Raw genomic sequence first — 24,471 nt, forward strand, 5'->3', positions numbered from 1 at the left:
GTGTGGTTATAACAGGTGGGAGAACTGGAAGCCATGACAAAGGTGTTTATGAATAGCTAATGGGGACAGTGACAGCTGTGACCAATCCCCATCAGAGGACTGAGGAAAGATCTGGTGATGCTGGAATCATCGTCAAAGTGTCAGGTGCTGGAACAGCAGCGTGAAATGTATGGATATCTTTCATAGAGTTTCCAGAGGCTGTTCTCTCCTCTGGGCACTTAGCCTGGAGGAGTCCATCCATAACAAAAATGGCATAATATCTCTGACATGTAAGTGCAAGTCCTCCTCAATTGAGAGAGTGACAACCCTAATGGAGAGCACATGCAGCAGTGGATTCAGGAAATACAAATTGATCTCCAAAGTGCAGTTTCATCCATGAGCTAAGTTAGCTGCTGGATAAGCAAAATGGTCGTAAGATGTCTGGAACCATTGCCTGGTCAACCACGTTAAGCAGGAAAGGACTGGTGGGCGTTGAAACTATTGAGGAGCAGCTAGCTAAAAACCATATAGTGCAACGATGGGGCACATGGCATATTCCGGTGAAAGGTCACAGAACTGAAACTTTGGCCAGAAGTTTTTGTTTCTCGGGCCGGCATGTACCCAACTTGGAAGCATGTGAAATCATGTGAAAGTATGTCAGGCACATGTTCCAACACTGTCGTACACTCCCGCGATATTTTATACGTGCCAGTCGGAAAGCAACAATCAAGCAGGCAATGAAGCTCATTAAGGGAACAATTGAATACGATCTTACATGGCCTCTGCCCCTTTACGGTTAGAGGATGGGCCAATGGGCCAGACAGCTTTACATTTCAGCTTCAATCTTGACCTAGGGCAGGGTGAACTGTGTGGGCGGAAATAAAATTTCAAAAGGTGTCTGGGGATTGAGGTTTGTGCTTGAATGCGCTGCCTCGACACTCTTTGCAGTACCTTACCATCACAATATATTGTTTTACAGGCCTGCAGCTCACTAATACAGCTCTGCAGTGGCTGTCCTTACCTGAGGGAACTCATTAAAAGCGCCAACCCACACCCTTCCTTTTCACAGCGAATGCCTCTTCATGCCCACCCTGGCAATGCTAAGGTGGCATGAAATCGCGTTCTGGCACCAAATGGGATGTGTATTTTGCACCTGTTTCCAGAACACCAAGTGTGCAAGCCCAGTGGATGAAAAGCTCAGACCATTAACTCTGTTTTCTTTCCACGGTGGTTGCCTAAGCTGCTGAATATATCTAGTATTCTCTGTTTTGATTTGAAGACCCTGAGTTCTTTTCTCAAAGTGCGTGTTAACAGTGGATTTTTAGCCCCTTTGACAGTGACACGAGCAATTCCATGAAACCTCAATGACAGAAATGGCTCCTGCACAGATGCAGATGACTCCCCATGTGCCAGGCCCCTCTCTGGTTGAAACACCCAGAGGGTGTCCACCATGACCAGCTCATGCACCAGAGCAGGAAAGGCAGCAGCCTAACTCCTCATCAACAGCAGGCACCTGGGGAGCACACTATAGGCACATGCAGCAGCGTTCATGTATATCCATTTAGAAGCACTTGGAGTCTCACTGAATGATAGTTTTTAGCCCAAAGTGCTAAATGTATGTACCAGTTTAAAGGTTCTGTACTGTAAAATATAAACTCTAATTTTGGTACAAAATGGTGAGATCCTGTGACAGGGAGCATGGAAATGTATGCAATGAATGAGAGCACTGGTGAATGTATCTCTTACAATGGTGCATTGACCAGGCCACTGAAATGGTAGGGGTACGTAATGGAAAGCCACCCAAGCTATCTCAGGGAAAGACTGAATGATTTCCGGGGTCATTTAAGGGTCAATGGATGAGTAATATGCCTCCATGACATGCATGTCAATGCTCCTTAACATCGGTCAATTTGGCCTTAATACTTCTCTAAATGTTCATCTGCAGAGGAGAAAATGGCTTGCTCAATGCATTCTCAATGATTCATCACTCTGGAGTGCCAGTTGTGCAGAACACAGCAGACTTCCATCATACATGACACACTTTATAGGGTGTTTTACAGAGCATGTCCAGATCTATCCAGGCATTTGACACTTTTTTTTCAGAAGACTTTTAGCCTGCTCAGTGATGGTCCTTGGCATACAATGGATCCTCACAAAAACAGCTGGAAGATTTATACACTACAGATGACTTGGCTTTATTATCATACAACCACATACAGATGCAAGATAAAATTTGTCACTTGACGGAACTATCATTCAAAGTTGGCCTTAACATCAATACAGAGCAAGCAAAAATAATGTAAATAAACACCAGAAACAACAGTTATATTAAGGTAAGGAACACTGAGCTGGATGAAGTAACGTCTTTTACTTATTTGGGTAGTGTTCTAAGTACAGATGGGGATACAAAGATCAGAATTGGGAAGACTAGAGCAGCATTCATCACTTTCTCCAATACCTGGAAAGTAATTGTGATCACCAAGACCACAAAGCTGAAGATCTTCAACTCCAATATAAAGTTTGTTCTCCTTTATGGCTCTGAAACATTGGAGACCACCAAAACAATGTTGATAAAAATCAAACCCTTCACCGACAGATGCCTCAGAAGGATCCTTAGGATACACTAGCCAAATATCATCAGTCAAAAAGGGGATACTAAACAAGACCTAATGGTCCTCCAAATCAAAAGGTAAAAGTGGAATTGAATGTGCCATACTTTGAGGAAGTGGCAGAACAACATTACACAACAAGCTCTCACATGGAACCTGCAAGGAAAGAGAAAGGGAAGTAGACCAAGGAACACATAGAGGTGGGACTCAGAAAAGGAGATGAGAGCCAAGGGATAGAGCAAAGAACAAAGAACAACCCAGCACAGGAAACAGGCCCTTTGGCCCAACAAGCCCGCGCCGCCGCATCCTCCTACACCTACCCTGCCCTGCATGTCTGCGAGTGGAACCCCTAACTTAGCCAGATTCAGGGGAGAATAGAGGATATACATGGCAACAACTGGACAGTTTGGCCTAAAACAAGATCAGATGCAGAGAAAATTTGTCCATGATCTATGCTCCATCAAGGAGCATAAAAGCCAAGAAGAAGAAACGGTGGTCCTTGTAGTCCAATGTTAGTGTTTGTAGATGTCCTTTTCCTTTGTATTGGGCTTCTATACAGGTGCAGGCAGCCATGTCTTTTCTGTGCATATCTTGTCACCGAGTAACTACCACAAAAGCGTTCAGGTGGCCTGAAGAGGTACCTGGCATTATTTAAATATGTATATACAATGGCAGCTCAATGGGAATTGTGCACACAACTGCTGGATTATTTTGTGAGGATCACAAACTATTTGAACATCTGGCAAATGGAACCCTTCCTGCTCGGAAAGACTCAGCAGTCAGACACATACAGTTGATTGCCCCTTTCACATGAGGGAATCCTGTGAAGGTCCTGAATCCTGTTGTCCTGAATGGTGCAATGTCTACTTCTGGAACATGGAGTTTACTTTCTTGATGCAGCAATGGACTGACTATGATATGACACTGATGTCTCCAGGAGAGACTTGGAATGACCCTGGCCATCACAACCCATCAGTCACATCTCCTCCCCCAGCATTTCATACAGATCCGCTTAGCTTTGCTTGGGCAGATGCTGTCTTCAGAGACAGTTGTGCTCTGACATATGTCTGACGTAAATCGAGAGTAAAAGATAGAATTAGGAGGTTTGCTGGGCACAGCTTGCAAATCTTACATCTGTGGACCCTTTCAGCTGGGTAACACCTACTGTGAAAGGGAGCCTGTTACTTTCCCTATCCTTAACCCCAATGAGATTGCTGCTCCTTTGGCTGCTGTAGCCTCATTCCATCTGTCTCACTCTGTTTCTCTATTTCAATCGTCTCCTGAAGGTACAGACTCTGAGTGCATAAAGACCAGTGAGATTTGGAGAATGCAACACTCTTGAGCCTTTCAAATGTTTAGTTCTCCCTACACTATATGAAGTCGAACATGGAGAGACCTTACCATTAAGTGCTGTCTCATATGAGCTCACACTGTTCAAAATCCTCTAAATTTTCATTCCTTTCCTTCAATGACTCTCAGTCTGCTTATTTCATAATGCAGCTGTACAAAATGCCTTCCACCCTACAACTCACCTGCCAATGAGCCCCAATCTCCTTGTAGCTCATCAGTGCTGATGAAGAATAGAATCCACATGCCCAATGGAAAATTTAACATTCACCTCAAAATCACTGCAGGTGCCTGCCCATCACCTTTATGTGTTATTATGATCCTGTTTCTTGACAACATCTGGGTAAATATCTCCAGTTATAAGCCACAGTGCTGGTAAAATGATACAAATTTACCTATTTCACTCTGCATGGGTGCTGTCTGACCCACTTCATAATGCTAGCACCTGTAGTATTTTACTTCTGGAATCCATAGAATCCCTATAGTGCAAAAGGATGCCATTTGACACATTGAGTCCACACCACCTCTCCAAAGAGCATCTTACCCAGGCCCACTCATTCCCACAAACCCATGCATCTACACATCTTTTGACTTTACAGGCATCAGTTACAGCCATGAAAAGAGAACATGTTAAAATTGCAATGCTAGACTTTGCTTTTTCTAGGGCACAGAATATGTAGGCTATGTTGGAACACATTGAATTTTGCTATAAAGCATTGTCATTAAAAGTCTCAAAGAAAGGTTATTCTTTGTTTAAAATTCTTTGATACAGAACACGTCCCAGTGCAGGAGTGCTGCAGCTGTATGAGGAGGATACAACCTGTAGAGGGAATTGGGACTTCCAGTGTGACTAAATATCCTCCAGCTCACAGATTAGCAGGCAGGAAATCAGAATATTAAAAGCTGGCAGCAATTTAATCAGGAAATGCATGTACTGGGGGAAAAGCAAGGAGGCAACACTATGGTTCCACAAGCAGATCAGAAGAACAGCTTTTTAGAAATATAAGATATATTTGCAGCATGTCAGAGATACCACAATTCAGGATGAGGCAGCCTGGTGTACTGAAATTGTACACAAATTGTCATTATATAATTAAAAATCTCACATATTAAACAATAATACAGATTCATTGCAGCTGATTAAAAAATTAAAAACGCATCCTGGATCTAAATGAATGAATTATGACTCCTTTGACCAAGTAAATAGTAAATCAAATGTTGACAACTATTGTGTGGTTTTAAAGAAGTAAAAAGCTGAGTGATTTTGTGAATGCAATATGATCAGAATCATACAGGAAGAGTAGGAGCTATCTCAAAGAAAAGAAATTAAAAAAAAGTATCTAAAGAGAACAAGAGAGATTGCGATATACAGGTTGAGACAAATGGAAAAGTGCAGAGATAACAAGGAGAGAGGCTGTATGAAAGGCAGAAAGATGGAAGCAGATGACTGAAAAACTAATAAAAACGCTGAAAGAAGTAAATAGAAAGGAAACAATGTGAAATTAATTATGCACACAAGTTTGAAAGTGAGATGTGAAATTGCAAATTGTGGCTACTTCATTGTACAGTAACAAATACACTTAACAAACATTTATATAGGCAGTCCTCAGACTTACAACACAACTGGTTCTTAAAAACCATGTTGTAACTTGGATCGTCATTAGTTGGAACCAATTTTCCCAAAGAAACAATGGTATAAATGGACAATTGTTTCCCGAACCAAGGTCAGATATCATTCCTGGTGCGCCTGCCAATGTAACTTGCTCTCAACTGTTGCCTTGTCAAGTCGCTGAGGCAACTATTGATGCCTGCACATCTTAGCACAAGGTCCATAGTTAGTATAGGGGATATAATGAAGCTATTCAATCACAGTCAGTTGCCTGTTTAACCTTGAACAGCAGCATGGTGACACAGTGGTTAGCACTGCTGTCTCACTGTGTCAGTGAATTGGGATTAATTCCAGCCTTAGGTGACTGTGTAGAGTTTTCATATTCTCCCTGTGTCTGCATGGGTTTGCTCCCAGTGCTCCTGTTTCCTCGCACAGTCCAAAGATATGCGGGTTAGGTGGATTGGCCATGCTAAATTGCACCCTAGTTCCAAAGATGTGTAAATTAGGTGGATAAACAATGGTAAATGTGCAGGGTATAGGGATATGGATGTGGGATAGAGAGGATGGACCTGGGTAAGATGCTGTTTTGTAGAGTCAATGCAGAATCAATGGGTCGAATGGCCTCCTCTGCACTGTAGGGGCTGCAATGTCTATGAGTCTGAGTGTGTATTAAATACAATATAAGCGTATAAATGCTTTAAAATTGTGATGATTGTCAAAAAAATGTAACCAAATAATACACTTGTTTTCAATCTAATAAAGATGGCTCAATCGTCCATTCAAACAAAAGGATGGTCAAAACATCAAGGCGCACATGTGAACGTGTTGGCATGGCTTCGTAAAATCAAGACCAACATTCCAAAGTTAAATGGAGCATCAATTTACAAACATTGAAAGCGTCGTTCTTTGTAACTTGGACATTGTTGCATCACGTACTGTATTATAAAAACAAAGGAATGTTCTATCAGAATTGAAGTCCCTTATGTTGCTTTTGAACAACATTAATTAATCAGTCCTAACTGTTAAGTGAATTAAACTTTCAATATTACCAGAGAGAAGGAAGACCACTTCTCACGTTTCAATTAATTCTTGAGACAAATGTCTGTCAGCTTTTCTGTATGTTGTTTGTACCATATTGATTGACAGTTGTTAAGTTGCTTTTCAATAATTGGTCCTGCTAAGGCATTATTTTATGGAATTCACTATGATAGACATATGTTGTGCAATACATACTTGCTATACCATGAGATGGTGACAGAATAGTTGGTGATTTCATTGTAGAAATGAGCTAGCTAGTGTACAATTAGTGAAAATAAGGCAAGGAAGTGGTTTTTGATGTATCCATTCCCTACGGGGAAATTGAGGACATAAAGGCCTAATTTTAGGGTGAAGTGTCCTGTCGCCAAGTATATAGTTTAACGGCTGCCTAAACCACATCTTGGGCTCCTTGATTATAATTGATGATGCCAATTTATGTATCTTACCATAAATTTATGAGTGGCACTGGTTCTGAACCAGCTCTGCTCAGGCTATGGATTATAATACTGCCTAACCACCATCCATTAAAAAGACTACTGGAGCCCACAAACAAACAAGTGCTTATTTTAAAACTTGCCTTTTATATGTGGAGGCTGGGAAGAGCAGAATTTCCTCTCCTGGGTCCACACGGCTGAGGGCTGCTGTTGTATTACAATCAGCCCAATTTGGTTTTCTTCTCCTGAGTTATTTGGTGGTTGATGCCAGCAAGGCAGTCAACTCAAATTTATGCAAAAACTACAGATGATGGAAATCTAAAATAAAAGCAGTAAATGCTGGAAGAACTTGAAGTTGGAAAAAGGTTAATGAATTTTGTACCTAGAATATGTCACAAACATAACCTTTCATCATGACTGATCTTCTCAAGCTTATACTGCTCCTGGCAGTAATATAAGTTATTTGTTCATGTCTTACATGCTTTAACTCTCATTTTTATAAAGACAGAAAGTTTAATGTGGCTGTTATCTTGCAGACTTTGCAACTCTTACCTATTTGTGTTCGTGGGACATCGTTACACAGTTGGTAGTTTACGATACCGGCTTTTGACAGCTGCTGATGGCAGATCGCGATACTAGCTTTTGTCAGGAAGAGTCTGCTGGGACAGCTGCAATCACACAAGTAACTTCAAAGACCGGGATGCCAGTACTGCTGCAGAAGGGTTTTGAATCATGACCTGATTGAAACCTGTGTTGTGACTGCAGGACTGTGATTCCTGATTAAATCTGGGGCTGAATCACGACCAAGAAAGGAAGACACGGAGGTCTGGCTGGAATTGGAACTTTGAATCGTGATTACTGCTGGAGCTCATAATGTATAAATGCCCACTTGTGTTTGTGTTCTATGAGAAGCCTGATAGTCCTAGAACCAGTTTCTCTCAAAGTTCTGAAATAAACACCGGAGCTTTGGAATAAAAACCACTGTATTTTGACTCACTAACAGTCTCAGAGATATTATTTTACCTACAACAAACTCTGCAGGTCTGACAGCAGCTGTGGAGAGAGAAAACAAAGCAACATTTCAAGCACATCTTCATTCTTCTTTATGAAACTGAAACACTGCTTCTTGTAACTCAACTGGTATCCAAGGTTTGCCAACAATATTGCGGTGAAGGCCAAGATAGAAGCTTAGGTTAGAGCCTGGCTTCCGACTGCTCATATAAATCTGTGGATGTATAGGCAGAGATTCATTTGGATTGATAAATAGTGTGTTCTCAAACATAACAAGGCAGAAATGAGGATGTATGGGCACAGGGGCATGGGACAAGGTGGGGCCTCTTCCACTGGGAACAATACATGCCATTGGGAGTGCCCTCTGAGGGTTGTGAGGTGCCCGATCAGGAGTGTCCCCTATGCCTGGAGGGAAGATGCCAGGGTATTACTAGCAGCCTTGCCATGTGCAGTACCCTCCAGTCCCTGCTGCTGGCACAATGTTAGTGCAGTGGGACAAGGGTCTAAATTGACCTTAATTGCCACTGAAGGCCTCAATTAACCTCAGGGCAGAAATGTTCCTACTGGAACATTTCCACCTTTAATTTGGAGAGAATTGAGAAGGAATAGGTTCTCCTCCCTACAACTTTCATCTGATTATAAACCCCAGCCCCTCCAATCCCCTATATCAAGCCTCTGCCCCATCTACAATGTTTATGGATTACTTGGACTTCCTCTGAGCAGTGTAACTGGCCTGCACCTGGAGAAGCCCAGGTCTTGCATTTGAATGATAATGCATTGAAAAGGATCATTTGTCATCGCTGACCCAATGGAAGCCCCAGATACACACTAAGTCTAGCACTGTGACTTGTGCTGGATCATCTCTGGACAAGAGTCTCAGGGAAATACTCTGATCCAAGCTGGAGACTAAAGCATTAATAAAAGTACTGGTCAATTTCTGAGGAAGTTCCCCATCCTCCCTGAAGAATTTTTGAGTGTTTAGGCCTTCTAAGTTGCAGTTAACTCCTGCTCCAAACCTCTCTATGACTCCAGTGCAAGATTCCTGCAGGAGGTGGACCTCAGATGTGTTGCATTTAGATGTGACAAAGAAACCTACAGGAAGAGGGTCAACTCTCTCCCGCCATGTCTAAACACCTCAGGTGGCTCAGTCTCTCATGGCAGGTTACTGCTGAGAGCTGCAGCATCCTAGACACAAGATCACCTTCTCCATGGAACAGGCGGGCATGCATTGAACATAAGAACATAAGAAATAGGAGCAGGAGTAGGCCAACTAGCCCTTCGAGCCTGCCCCGCCATTCAATAAGATCATGGCTGATCTGTCGTGGCTCAGTTCCACATTCCCACTCTCTCCCCATAACCCTTAATCCCCTCTCTCATCAAAAACCCATCAACCCTCGTCTTAAAAATATTTAGCGAGGCAGCCTCCACCACTTCAACGGGCAGAGAATTCCAGAGATTCACCACCCTTTGAGTGAAGAAGTTCCTCCTCAACTCTGTTCTAAACCGTCCCCCCTTTATCTTGAGGCTATGCCCCCTAGTCCTACTATCCTTTCTGAGCGGGAAGAGTCTCTCCACTTCTATCCTATCCATCCCATTCATCATCTTATACGTCTCAATGAGATCTCCCCTCATTCTTCTAAACTCTAACAAGTACAAGCCTAATCTATTCAGCCTCTCCTCATAGCTCAACCCCCTCAACTCCGGCATCAGCCTAGTAAACCTCGTCTGCACTCCCTCCAAGGCCAAAATATCCTTGCGTAAGTACAGCGCCCAAAACTGCACACAGTACTCCAGCTGCGGCCTCACCAATGCCCTATACAGCCGCAGCAAGACCTCCCCACTTTTATATTCAATCCCCCTCGCTATGAAGGCCAGCATCCCATTCGCCTTCCTGACCACCTGCTGCACCTGCCAGCTGGGTTTTTGCGACTCATGCACAAGGACCCCGAGGTCCCTCTGCACCATCGCCTGCTGCAGTTTTTCTCCACGTAAGTAATAATCCTTCCTACCATTATTCCTACCAAAGTGGACCACCTCGCACTTGCCAACATTAAATTCCATTTGCCATTTCCTGGCCCATTCGCCCAGCCTATCTAGATCCTTCTGTAGACTCTCCCCACCCTCCGCACAATTTGCCTTTCCACCAATTTTGGTGTCATCAGCAAATTTCGACACCCTGCACTCGGTTCCCTCCTCCAGATCATCTATATAAATGGTAAATAGCTGAGGCCCCAGCACCGACCCCTGGGGCAGTCCACTAGTCACCATCCGCCAATCCGAATAGCACCCATTGACCCCCACTCTCTGCCTCCTATTTGACAACCAGTCCTCTATCCACGCTAACACCCTACCCCCAACTCCATGCCCCCTGACCTTCTGTAATAACCTCTTGTGAGGTACCTTGTCAAACGCCTTCTGAAAATCCATAAAGACCACATCCACCGGCTCTCCTCTATCCACCGCCCTAGACACATCCTCATAGAACTCCAGTAAATTTGTGAGGATGTGTTTGAGTTTAATTACCCCCACATTATGGGGGAGTGTGGGAGCAGGTTAGGGGATTGGAGGGGCTGGGGTTTATAATCAGATAAAAGTTGTATGGAGGAGAACCTATTCCTTCTCAATTCTCTCCAAATTAAAGGTGGAAATGTTCCAGTAGGAACATTTCTGCCCTGAGGTTAATTGAGGCCTTCAGTGGCAATTAAGGTCAATTTAGACCCTTGTCCCACTGCACTAACATTGTGCCAGCAGCAGGGACTGGAGGGTACTGCACATGGCAAGGCTGCTAGTAATACCCTGGCATCTTCCCTCCAGGCATAGGGGACACTCCTGATCGGGCACCTCACAACCCTCAGAGGGCACTCCCAATGGCATGTATTGTTCCCAGTGGAAGAGGCCCCACCTTGTCCCATGCTCCTGTGCCCATACGCCCCAGAGAGCCACTCACCTCCTTGCTAAGGTCTCAGTTGAAAGCATATGCTCTAAAGGCTGCTTCTGTCTGAGAAATGGCCAAGGCTCCTTGTGGCATAGAGACTGAAGAGCTATTGTCCCTTTGATTGGGCTGCAGCTTTTGGAGGCAGGATGTTCACCTTCAAAATATAGGGACCCTGAGGGTAGACAGCAGACTGCCTAATAGGCATTTCATTATTTTGGGACACCGAGAAATGGCTCTGGTGGTATTGCTACTAAATTTCTGGTCAATGTACAGAGCCAGCACCAAGGCCATTAAATTTAGCCCATTGCTGATTCTGGAGGGCCACTGAGAATTCCCTCTACCCATTAGCCCCACCATCAGCTCCCCTGTCTTTCCCCAAGATTGAGTGTTCTCTTCTGTAAGAAGAGGTGAGTATTTGGTAATCAATTGTGTGGAGGGAAGAGGACAGCAATTTAGAGAGTTTCTGTGAAAAATTAGTGTGAGACAGCAATGGGATGGGGATTATTCAGATGGGGATCAGAGGAGCTGTCTGAAAAGACATGGATGAATGGAACCACAAGATGTGATATTCTGAAGAGTACTATAGGAGACTGTTGGAAAACTGAGAGTGTGGGACTTTGCATCTTCAAGTCACTGTCATGCCCGCCTAAAAGACTTAGATCCTCTCAGTCCTTTTCTGTATTCCGACCTTTCCAGGTTTCCTCTCTGCTCCTGTAGTTGTTGCTGCCTCAAAAACCCAGGTGCTGATGAGACATTCTAACTCACATCATGGTCCCTTTAATTGGAAATCCTTCCTTTGACAGAATTGATACAACGGGCGGGATTTTACGGCCTTGCTCGTCCTGGAACCATAAAATCCTGCCCGAGGTCAACGGAGGTCCGCCCCTTGCCAGCTCCAATTCCCATAGCGGGCAGGATGGTAAAATTGCAGCCATCATTTTTACAAATCCATTTTGCTGATTGAGGTGACAAAAAACTCACTGGCCAGAACTGGGAAGCTAACATCATAGCTCACTGAAACAGCAAAGGCAAATCTCACTGGTTATTCAAACAGGTTGCTGAACCAGAAATGTCCTGCCATTTTGGCAGGGATTAAGCACGGAAAATTCCATCCTAATGCATTTTAATTTGACTTGAGGGCTCCAATTTGCACTGTTTGGCACCTCCACAGGCCATCCAGGCTGCTTCCGTAAAAACACCACGTGGGATACTATGAATCATATGCTGCAATCTCTCACTCTGTGGAGCAGTGAATGACTGCAGTGACATGCTCACTGTGTCACTGGAGTGCCAACAAATGCTTTGTGGTAATTTAAAAACGTTAAACAATGCCAAGGACCTGTTTGTGTTTACTTGCTGGTGACGAGTCCTTCGATAATCCTTGTCATCACGTTTTGTCTATTTAGCTTTGGTAAACGTTACTTCCTTTTTAAAAGAATCAATAGACTAGACTAAAAAAAATTGCTTGTTCATAATTAGCTAATTATTAACTAGAGCTTGTTATGACCAGACTTAGTTTTTGCTGTGTTAATTCAAAGCATTTTATTCTGTCATGATTCAGCAACCCTGGTGTCATAGCATACTACAGCATCAATTCACCTCATCAAAGACTGGCAGGTTGTATACCTTTCCCAGCAAGTCCCTGCATGAGTTGTTCTCTGTTCAGCACTTCAAACATTTATATTTTTTTAAACAGAAAATAAACCAGCTTTGCAAACTAAAATATCTTAGGTGATTCACAAGACTCTCACCAATTTTTACAGATGAACTATAGAAAGCACCCTTTCCTGATGTATCACAGCTTGATATGGCTCCTGCTCTGACCAAGACTGCAAGAAACTACAAAAGGCTATGAAGGTAGCCGAGTCCATCACGTAAACCAACCTCCCATCCATTGGCTCTGTCTACACTTCCCACTGTTTCTGAAAAGCAGCCAGCATAATCAAGGACCCCACAAAACCTGGACATACTCTCTTCCACCTTCTCCCATCAGGAAAAAGTCTGAGATCACGTACCAAACCAGTCAAGAACAGCTTCTTCCCTGCTGCCATCAGACTTTTGAATGGACTTACCTTATATTAAGCTGATCTTTCTCAATACCCTAGCAATGACTGTAACAGTATATTCTGCACCCTCTTGTTCTTCTCCCCTATATACTGTATGAACGGTATACTTTGTCTTATAGTGCCCAAGAAACAATGCTTTTCACTGTATCCCAATACATGTAACAATAATGAATCAAATCAAATCAAATCAAAAGGATGCCTATTGTATGGGGGATTATCCAGAATTAAAATGTATTTACCACATTGATTGATTATTCTAAAATGCTCAGAGCTAATTCAGATTACTAATGTTTTTTGCAGAGTTAATTGGTTTGGTCTACAATGGAATCTATGGGGTTTTCATAACTTGAATTACTTCAAGTTAAGTTATATTACTGCTTAAAATAATTGTGGAAAGCTACACAAGTACTCCCATAGATAAGTAGTCAGAGATCCTCTTTGCAGTCATGTTACTGTGAAAGCAAATGTTTGCAGTCTGTGATTAATGTATTAATGGATTATTCATCTCTATTTAGGGCAGCACATTGGCACAGTGGTCAGCACTGCTGCCTCACAGTGCCCTAATTCATTTCTGGTCTCAGTAACTGTCTGTGTAGAGTTTGCACATTCTCCCCGTGACTGCGTGGGTTTCCATCCACAGGCCAAGAATGTGCAGGTTAGGTTGATTGGCCATGCTAAATTAACCCTCGTGCCAGGGGGATTAACTGGGTAAATATGTGGAGTTATGGAAATAGGGTCAGGGTGGGATTGTGGTCAGTGTAGATTCAATGGGCCAAATGGCCTCCTTCTGCACTGTAGGAATTCTATGATTTAGCATTTCTTTAGTGATTTTGATCCCCACTAACATAGATGAACAAACCTTTGAGACAAAGTGGGAGAAAAGATACCTTGTGCATGTTAAATCCTTTTTAAATCATTAAACATTCATGCTGGATCTGTTCAGGGCATGCTAGATGTGACAGATGTAATCTTTCCAGAATTTCCTAAAAGTTTGCACTTAATACTGTCAGCCTATGCCATGAACCTAGATTGGCGTAACATGGCTCACCATCATTTCCTGGGAGTTTTGTGCCTCTCAGCTGATACTGAAATCCCGGATATCTCACAATCACAGTACCATCTACCAGAAGAGTTAATGCTTCTTTTATTTTTTCACAGTGTGTAGGTGTTGCTGACTAGGCCAGCATTCATTTCCCCTCCCTATTTGTCCTTGAGAAGGTAATGATGAGCTACCTCCCTGAACTGCTGCAGTTCATGTGTTGTCGGCACACATACAGTGTTATAAGGAAGGGAGTTCCAGGACATTGACCCAGTGAGTGTGATTAATTGTATATATCTTGGATTGACCTCACTTATCTCGCTCCAGTTACTTAGAGCTGTAAATAATGGCACAGGTCACAGGGTATTGGCACAATTGATTGTTCTCCCATGATTCTCAGCCAGGGAAGTAAATGAAAGGATAGCCAAACATCATGAATTATGGAACTCTAATGAACCAACAGGAAAAGAGGAGGAACCAGCCTTCTTTCATGAAGTGAGAAGGTTTCATGAGCATGCAATGGATACAGTCTCCTCCCATTAGGTGAAGATGGTGAGAAACTTGGAAGATTCCACAACTCACATCTACCATGCATGCAGGAGCTGTAACATGGTAACAGTGGCAGTCTAGGAAATCAATATAGCTTCATGGTTTCAGGAATGGGTTTATAGATCAGCTGTTCTTCCAGGTAAGACCTGAAGAACTCCCTAGATCATGACCTTCAAGACTGAAAAGATTAAAACTTCAGTTATCAGGGACTGTATCAGTCCTAGCCAAGAATCTCAAAGCCCCCTGATGTTAAGGTCATGCCATACTAGCATCAACACTTGAAAAGAGTTCCAGGCACAAGGGGTAGACATGGTGATAAGTGGAAACAGAATCAGTGGGGAACATGCCAAGGACAAGATAGCAGACAAGTACGATTCTGAAAATTCAGGTGCTTGTGCATATTTTCCAAGGAGGCTCACAGGTATTCTTTTTATATGATGGCAAATGCCTATAAGTTTCCCATCCGAGAATGTAGAGATATTACAGACTAGTTGATTAGTTTCTTGAGAGCAAAGAAAAGATCATAAGAAAGCTTTTTCAAAGGACCCTATTTTACAATTGCGTACGGACGCAAAACGTGATAAAGTTGGGTGTGAGGCCATTAACGCGATCCGCGCCTGCATCCTGCAGATGGCCACTTTACCAAAACCCAGGAATGGCTGCTATCCGCTGTGCGCCTGAAACAGCACAATGGTGATTTAAATGCATTTCAACTGAATTAATGAACTACCTACCCAACTTTATCAGCATTTCCCCTTTACCACCACATTCACCGAGCTGGAATCGCACCAAAATGAACCTGCTGAATAAAAGTCTGAATCAGACGCCCCAGCTGCTGAAGAGGCGAGTACAAACTTCCAGTGGCTCTCTGACTCAGATCAGTGGTGGAGGGGAGGAGCAAGGTGGGTCAGATCATTCGCTGGTGAGGGGGGCAGGGGAGTGAGGCCCGATCATTCTTGGGGGGGCGGAAGGGGGGGGTGGGCTTGGTGGCGGGGGGGTGGTGGTGAGTGAGGCCAGATCGTTGTCAGGTTAGGGGAGGAGGAGGAGGAAGCAGCTCAGATGTCTCTCTCTGAGGTGGAGCAGGGGGTGGGAGGGAGGCCTGACCGCTGTCTGGTGGGGTGACGGAGAGCTGATCATTGTCTGGTAGTGGGGGGAGGGGGCGACCGTTGTCTGGTGGGGGTTCTATGATGTCCCTTAAGGATCTATCCTCGACCCTGTCCTGCTTTTCATCTATAAACTGTTCCTTTTGAAAAATAATGTCAGGTTCTACCAATAATGCCCTGTGAGGCAGCAATGCTAACCACTTTGCTACCATGCCATGGCTTCTAAGGTAATATTGTGGAACCAGAATGAGAAGTCATGACAGGAGATACTTTAGCCATAAATCAATGAATAGGAATAGAATCAGGCCCACAGAGTTGGATAACAGAGGAGGTGTGTTAGGGAGTAATGGTCTGGTTACCCATGTGATTCAATGTAGATGGACAGGGAGGATGAGGCAGGATAGTTTGCCAGGATTGCAGTTTCATAGGATGTAATTTGTGACTTTGAAAATGACTGTGGCAGAGGGAGAAACATGACTGCAGGCATTCAAACCTGGCAGGAGTTTTCCCAAGGCGGGATCTCCCACCCAATCACCCAAAGAGTCAGCAGGGAACATGTATATTCATACTGATCATGGCAACCCCGCAGCCAAATAATACTCCGAGGAGCACTAACTGATGATGGCAGATTTCTGTCACTCACTTGGGAGGAAAGCTTTCTCCCCAAAAAGCTATCAGCTAATCTGATCGTCTGGCAGCTCTGTATTTAGTAGTGTTCAGGGTACAGCATCCAGGACTGGTCCACAAACAGTCCTCAGATTCTAAATCCTAAGTCCAGCACCAGGCAGACACTGAGTGGGGTGCATTAACAGGCTCATGCCAGGGATGGGAGGTTAGGCCCTAAGTGGGTAGGGTGGGGGTTGGTGATGACAGGGGTCTTGATGTAGAGGCTAGAGGGGTAGGGAGATCCTTTGGTGGAAAGATTTTGGGGAGGTGTCTGGTGTGGCCCTTGAAGGAGATGCCCATCCATCCCAAGGCCCAAGCAAGATGAACTATCAGGCTCTCCACCCCCCACCCTTAAACTCCTGTCTCCAGCCTCAAAGTAATTGGCCACATGAGGGCCTCAATTATAGCAAGATGGGTGGGCTGCCCTAGGCTTCACCTGTCTCTCCTAAAATTGTGGACAGTCTGAGTGGGCTGAAGGGTAGTGGGAAGAACACCTGGGGAAATGTACGGGCCCCCACTTACTGCAAATCCACCAGCATGAGATGGTAAAAATTCCCCCATGGAATTGTAGCAGAAGTGAAATAATACAGTATATGATCAGAATCCCAGCTGACCATTAAGGATATGGTTTAGCCATCCAACCAAATTCCTCCATGCATAGTAGAAATTTTAAAGGGGCACAACACTTGTGTAATTGTTTGGAGCAATGTGGGATACTAGCAAAATAGGCACTGACGGCTTTGCACAAGATGAAATAAAAGATGACTTGGGCAGTTACCTTGTAGGGATATATTGGAGCCTTACAAATTATTGTAGCTCTGGCACTCAATCAAAGGCATCTTGATTTATGGTTTATCACACCAGTTATTTCTTCATTGTGATTCACCTTTTTACATTGGCAAGGCTTTGTCACCATGTTTTTCAACTTACATGACAAGGCTCTTGGTGAATGCAGTTATAGATCATGGCAAAAATTATTTTGGGACTCTGGGAGAAATGTGCGTATGGTACTGATTGGTAAGACATCTGAAACGCAGCTGCAAAATTCCAGTTGTATTTTTGGCAATCATTCAGGTAGTAGCAAGAGCTTCTGTTTACTTTCTGTCTGTGAGGACACTGATCAGAACACTGACTGCGGATGGCAGAATGACTTTCTAGGAGAAATTCTCCCATCTTTCCTTCCTTTAAGCAAGGATGGCACACAATAGAAATCCCAGAATACATTTCAGAAAAGTAGGGATTAATCTGCATGACTCAATACTAAATACCGTGAGAATAAACTCCCTTTAATTTTGGACATGGCATGGAATGGTGCATAGGGGCTTTAATGGCATCACATGTGCAATCAATGCTTCCCAGGGTTCTATGAAAGACAGGTAACTTGTGGAATCATCTTATCACATTTGTACCGTTGGTCAGTCACCTAGCTAAAGAGGTAACTGATCTTACTGAAGAATGAAGCTGTGACATCCTATAACCAAACATTACACTTGTGTCCTGCTAGCTTCAAACGAGCAGGATACATAAAAACAGAACAGGATCTTGCTGACAAACTGTCACTCACATTGAGTGCTGGTAAGTACTATTTAAATAAATATAAAAACTTACCCGCATCATCTAAGTGTATTAGCACAATCTTCATCAAATAAGCCAGATTTTCATAGAGGAGGAAATAGAGTCAGAGATGGTAAAAAAAAATTGTTTCCCTCACAGGAATTTTGAATTTGCTATTTCTTCCTGACCCCACACCCACTTCACATGACCATTTTGCAGTTCAAGTATAGCTCGAGTTGCAACCCCACCCACAGGTGTGACCATTGGCAGCCTGAGTGGGAATTTGTATATCCTTCCCAGTATTTTCATCAGGTCAGGCAAGTTTTGGAAAACTTTTGAACATCTGCCTTGTTTGGCAGTTTTAAAGTTAAAGTTTATCTATTAGTGTCACAAGTAGGCTTGCAGTAACACTACAATGAAGTTACTGTGAAAATTCCCTCATTGCCACATTCCTGTTTGCGTACATTGAGGGAGAATTTAGCATGCCCAATGCACTTAACCAGACATCTTTCAGACTGTTGGAGAAAACTGGAACACCTGGAGAAAACACATGCAGACACAGGGAGAATGTGCAGACTCTGGACAGACAGTAATCCAAGCTAGGATCGAACCCAGGTCCCTGGCGCCGTGAGACAGCAGTGCTAACCACTGTGCCACTGTGTTAGCAAACCTTAGGGGAAGCCCACTGAAGAGTTGTGAACCTTCTGAGTGGTAAGTATTAAATAGCTTAATATCTTCAAGTGTCATTATCCAATGCTGCATTATAAATTAGGTATGTTTGTACTATAGTGATTGATTATGAAGTTATTTCTTGTGAAGATAAATTGATCATTACATTACTGACCATTGTGTAAAAGTTGAGATGCATTAGAATATTTTTCCCAATGAGAAAATGCTAGAATGCAATCGGAATTATAAAAAATGGTGCTTAGCAATGCTAATGTCAAGATTTAAAAGTCTACAGCACTTAATATGCAAGCAAAATGTAGCTTTCTGTTCGTGAGAAAAAAAGCTGGCACATGCTCATCAACTGCTTTGATTGATGGGACATCTGATGTAACTTAGAAAAAAACAGGGATTTTTTTTACTGCAATCTCCATTGCTTTCATTGTATGCAAACTGCAAGGGTTTGTTTTGACAGCTGTAGTCATGATAAATGCTTGGCTCAGTTTCAAAATCTATAGAAACATTACTTCATCAGAGGGCTGTGCATGCAGTTTGATGGATAGTTCAAAGAAGTCATTAAAGTAGGATGTCTTTGAAATGGTAGTGATTAGGAATTTGTTCATTTTTAACAGATTGGCCACCTGAAATAATATATTTTCATTGGGTCAGGATCTATTTTTAAATATGAATGATTCCATTTTTCACTGACATTCTACTAGACTTCTTGAGGGGTATTTTTTAATATTCATGTCAAATGATTCCCGTTGCTATTTCATGAAGGTTGTACATGGTGGATACAGGGTGAGTGAGTATGGGGCATAATTGGGGAGCATGGGGTGGGTGATGGGAGTGAGGTGTAAGGGTTAGGGGTACAAAAAAGATGTGCAGATCTGGAATGATGTATCTAGTTTTTCTAATCAGCTTGTCTCGGGACCTGCACTCTTCAGATGCTGCTTCGGAACTCTGAAAACCTAACCCCTGCCTGCTGATATCTCCAGGAAATGAAAATATGTGGGTATGAGCAGAGGGACAGGCTCTGGAAATGAGCTGACTTACATTTCCCCAGAAAAACACAGTAATACAGGATACTAAAGGAGGTGACCATGGAAATAATGGTTGTCATCTTCCAAAGTTCTGGAACATCCCAGCAGATTGGAGGGTGGCAAATGTGTTCCCATTATTTAAAAAGGAGAGAGGAAATAGGGAATTACAGACCAGCTAGTCTAATATCAGTGGCAAGGAAAATTCTAGCTTGATTGTAAAGTTATTTCTTGTGAAGGTAAGTTGACCATGACATTACTGACCACTGTGTAAAAGTTGAGATGTGTTAGATTACTTTTCCCAATGAGAAAGTGCTAGAATGTGTTCAGAATTGTAGAAAACAGTATGTGGCAACTCTTATGTCATGATTCTAGGTAGATATATGAAAGAGAAATTATGTTTGACAAACCTACTGGAGTCTTTTCAGAATGTAACTGGTAGAATAGATAAGGGAGAACAATGGAAGTAATGTATTTGATTTTCAGAAAACCTTTGATATAGTCCCACATAAGAGGATAGTGTGCAAAATTAAGGCATGTGGAATAGTGGGTAATATATTGGCATGGATTGTGAATTGGTTAGCAGATACGAAACAGAGAGTAGGAATAAATGGGTCTTTTTTGGAGGCTGCGGGAGTTTTTCCACAAACCCCAAGAGGCCAGCAACGAACACAATGAGACAGTCGATGAACCAGAACAGCCGACAGAGAGATCCGCAGTGCAACAGCCTAAGAGGAAGGAATCCAATTGGACTCCTCCGGAAGGCCGCTGCCCTCGACTGGACTTGTATGCCCAAACCGTCAGGAGGTGCGTTAACACCAGATTCATCAGCCGCACTCATAAGACAGCCCCGAACATCACCCAAGCACAACGCAACGCCATCCACGCTCTCAAGACAAACCGCAACATTGTCATCAAACCAGCAGACAAAGGAGGGGCCATCGTCATACTGAACAGAACGGATTACTGTAAAGAAGTGTACCGACAACTAAACAATGAGGAACACTACAGACAATTACCCACAGATCCGACCAAAGAACACACTCGTCAACTCAACAATCTGATCAAGACCTTTGATCCGGACCTTCAGAGCGCCCTCCGTGCTCTCATTCCACGTACTCCCCGCATTGGAGATCTCTACTGCCTCCCAAAGATACACAAGGCAAACACACCTGGCCGTCCCATCGTATCGGGCAATGGAACTCTGTGTGAGAACCTCTCCGGCTACGTCGAGGGCATCCTGAAACCCATTGTACAAAGAACCCCCAGCTTTTGTCGCGACACTACGGACTTCCTACTAAAACTCAGCACACACGGAGCAGTTGAACCAGGGACACTCCTCGTCACAATGGATGTGTCAGCGCTCTACACCAACATCCCCCACAACGATGGCATTGCTGTGACTGCCTCAGTACTGAATGCAGACAACTGCCAGTTTCCAGATGCAATTTTACAACTCATCCGCTTTATCCTGGACCACAATGTCTTCACCTTCAACAACCAGTTTTTCATCCAGACACATGGAATAGCCATGGGGACCAAATTTGCACCTCAATATGTCAACATCTTCATGCACAGGTTCGAACAAGACTTCTTCACTGCACAGAATCTTCAACCGATGCTGTACACTAGATACATCGATGACATTTTCTTCCTTTAGCCTCATGGTGAACAATCACTGAAACAACTGTATGATGATATCAACAAATTCCACCCCACCATCAGACTCACCATGGACTATTCCCCAGAATCAGTTGCATTCTTGGACACATGCATCTCCATTAAGGACGGTCACCTCAGCACCTCACTGTACCGCAAGCCCACAGACAATCTCACAATGCTCCACTTCTCCAGTTTCCACCCTAAACATGTTAAAGAAGCCATTCCCTATGGACAAGCCCTCCGTATACACAGGATTTGCTCAGATGAGGAGGATCGTGACAGACACCTCCAGACCCTGAAAGATGCCCTCATAAGAACAGGATATGGTGATCGACTCATAGATCGGCAGTTCCGATGCGCCACAGCGAAAAACCGCACCGATCTCCTCAGAAGGTAAACACGGGACACAGTGGACAGAGTACCCTTCGTCGTCCAGTACTTCCCCGGAGCGGAGAAGCTACGACATCTTCTCCGGAGTCTTCAACATATCATTGACGAAGACGAACATCTCGCCAGGGCTATCCCCACACCCCCACTTCTTGCTTTCAGACAACCACACAACCTCAAACAGACCATTGTTCACAGCAAACTACCCAGCCTTCAGGAGAACAGTGGCCACAATACCACACAACCCTGCCACAGCAACCTCTGCAAGACATGCCGGATCATCGACATGGATACCATCATCACACGTGAGAATACCATCCACCAGGTACATGGTAAATACTCTTGCAACTCGGCCAACATTGTCTACCTGATACGTTGCAAGAAAGGATGTCCTGAAGCATGGTACATTGGGGAGACCATGCAGACGCTACGACAACGGATGAATGAACATAAGAACATAAGAAATAGGAGCAGGAGTAGGCCATCCAGCCCTCCGAGCCTGCCCCGCCATTCAATAAGATCATGGCTGATCTGTCGCTGCTCACTTCCACTTTCCCGCCCTCTCCCCATAACCCTTAATCCCCTCTCCTATCAAAAACCACAAACCCGCGTCTTAAAAATATTTAGCGAGGCAGCCTCCACCACTTCAACAGGCAGAGAATTCCAGAGATTCACCACCCTTTGAGTGAAGAAGTTCCTCCTCAACTCCGTTCTAAACCGCCCCCCTTTTATCTTGAGGCTGTGCCCCCTAGTCCTATTGTCTTTTTTGAGCGGGAAGAGTCTTTCCACCTTTATCCTATCTATCCCATTCATCATCTTATACGTCTCAATGAGATCTCCTCTCATTCTTCTAAACTCTAACGAGTACAAGCCCAGTTTATTCAGCCTCTCCTCATAGCTCAACCCCCTCAACTCCGGTATCAGCCTAGTAAACCTCCTCTGCACTCCCTCCAAGGCCAAAATATCTTTGCGCAGGTGCGGCGCCCAAAAATGCACACAGTACTCCAGTTGCGGCCTCACCAATGCCCTATACAGCTGCAGCAAGACCTCCCTACTTTTATATTCAATCCCCTTCGCTATGAAGGCCAGCATCCCATTCGCCTTCCTGACCACCTGCTGCACCTGCAAGCTGGGTTTTTGCGACTCATGCACAAGGACCCCGAGGTCCCTCTGCACCGTCGCCTGCTGCAGTTTTGAACATCGCTCGACAGTCACCAGGCAAGACTGTTCCCTTCCTGTTGGCGAACACTTTAGTGGTCACGGGCATTCAGCCTCTGACCTTCGGGTAAGCATTCTCCAAGGCGGCCTTCACGACACACGACAGTGCAGAGTCGCTGAACAGAGACTGATAGCCAAGTTCCGCACACATGAGGACGGTCTCAACAGGGATCTTGGGTTCATGTCGCACTATCTGTAACCCCCGTGACTTGCCTGGGTTTGCAAAACCTCACTTACTGTACTGTCTGGAGACAATACACATCTCTTTAACCTGTGATCAGTGCTCCTTCCACTCACATTATCAGCCACTTCAGGACTTGAACAGCAGGTTAGGTGTAAGGATTCGCATTTTAATCAGTAATCTCTAAACTGTCTGTGCTTTATATGTTCTGTCTGAGGCCAGAACTCTCCATTCACCTGACGAAGGGGCTAACCCCGAAAGCTTGTGAGTATATTATCAAATAGATCAGTTGGACTAAAACCTGGTGTTGTCAGACTTTTCACTGTGTTTACGCCAGTCCAACGTCGGCATACCCACATCATTTTTGGAGTAGCAAGAGGTGATCAGTGGACTAGGAATCAGTCCTAGGTGCCCCAACAAATCACAATGTATATCAATGATTTAAATATTCCCAAGTTTGCTGATGACACAATACATGGTAGGAATGTGAAGAGGAATTAAAGATGTTTCAAGGAAGTTTAGACAAGTTGAATGAATGCTGCAAAAACATGGCAGATGCAATATAATGGTGGATAAGCATGAAGTTATCTATTTCATCAGGAAAAGCAATAACAGAGTTTTATTTAAATGATGATTGATTTGGAAATATTGATGTCCAAAGGGTCCTGGATGTCCTTGTACACCAATCACTGAAAACAAGTATACAGGTTCCACAAGCAGTTAGGAAGGCAAATGGTATTCTGCTTCATTGCAAGAGGAATTCAGTACAGGATCAAGGATGCCTTGCTGCTGTTGTACAGGACTTTGGTGAGACTACTTTTGGAGTAGTGTGCGAAGTTCTGGCCTCTTTACTTCAAAAAGATATACCTGCCATAGAAGGAGTGCAGCAAGGTTCAACAGATTGACTCCTGGGATGGCAGGAAAGATTGGGTCAACTAGGCTTATATTCGCTGGAGTTTAGAAGAATGAGAGGATATCTCATTGCAATTATAAAATTCTGCAAGGATTGGACTGACTGGATGCAGGGGTGATGTTTCCTCTGATCGGTGGGGTCTAGAACAAGGGATCACAGTCTCAGGATATGAGGTTGGCTGTTAGTATCAAGATGAGGAAAAACATCTTCACTCAGAGGGTGGTGAGTTTGTGGAATTCTGTATCCCAGATGACGTGGAGAACTAGTCACTGAATATATTTTAAAAAGAAATAGATAGATAGGTAGATTCTGAAGGCATCAATGAGTATGAGGAGAGCGCTGAAGTATGGTGTTGAGATAGAGAATCAGCTAGAATTGTATTAATTGGCAGGGCAGGCTTGAAGAGCCAAATGGCCTACTCCTGTCCTATTTGCTTTATTACTATGTTTGCAATTGGTTATAGGA

Source organism: Carcharhinus amblyrhynchos, chromosome 10, assembly GCF_965287045.1.
Source record: "Carcharhinus amblyrhynchos chromosome 10, sCarAmb.v2.hapA, whole genome shotgun sequence".
NCBI classification, from domain to species: domain Eukaryota; kingdom Metazoa; phylum Chordata; class Chondrichthyes; order Carcharhiniformes; family Carcharhinidae; genus Carcharhinus; species Carcharhinus amblyrhynchos.